We start from the raw sequence: 827 nt of genomic DNA, 5'->3' as shown, positions 1-827 counted from the left end.
CAGTAAAACAATGTCACTCTTCTCATGATATTTTTACATTGAAAGTATTGTTTAGGACATGGTGGTGTGCACCTGTAGTCCCATCCACTCGAGAAGCTGAGGTGGGAGGACAGCTTGGGCCCAGGGGGTCAAGGCTGCAGTGAGCTATGATTGTACCATCACACTCCAGCCTGGGTGACAGAGTCAGACCCTGTCTCCAAAAAGAAAAAGAAAATATTATGATTATGTGAAACATGTGATGGGCTTATTGCTATTTTTAAATAAATTACCACACACTTATTTACTTATTATTTATTTATTTTTATTTCAACGACTTCAGGGTAACAAGAGTTTTTGGTTACATGGATGAATTGTATAGTGATGATGTCTGAAATTATTACTATTTTTTGAGATGGAGTTTCACTCTTGTTGCCCAGGCTGGAGTGCAGTGGTGTGACCTTGGCTTACTGCAACCTCTACCTCCCAGATTTAAGTGATTCTTCTGCCTCAGGCTCCCGAGTAGCTGGGATTACAGATGGGCACCACTACATTCGGCTAATTTTTTGTATTTTTCACAGAGATGGGGTTTCACCTTGTTGACCAGGCTGGTCTCAAATTCCTGACCTTAGGTGATCCGCTCGCCTTGTTCTCCCAGTGATAGGATTACAGGCGTGAGCCACCACACCCAGCCCAAAGTCTGAGATTTTAGTCTGTCACCCATGCAGTGTACAATTATATCCAGTATGTAAACTACCATGTAAATATTTAAAACACTTTTCTCAGGATTTTGCTTATTTGTTTGTTTTCGAGGCAGAGCTTTGTACTTGTTGCCCAGGCTGCGGTGCAAC

Source organism: Callithrix jacchus, chromosome 2, assembly GCF_049354715.1.
Source record: "Callithrix jacchus isolate 240 chromosome 2, calJac240_pri, whole genome shotgun sequence".
Lineage (NCBI taxonomy): Eukaryota > Metazoa > Chordata > Mammalia > Primates > Cebidae > Callithrix > Callithrix jacchus.
The sequence above is the reverse complement of the archived record's forward strand: the minus strand, read 5'-3'. Positions refer to the sequence as shown.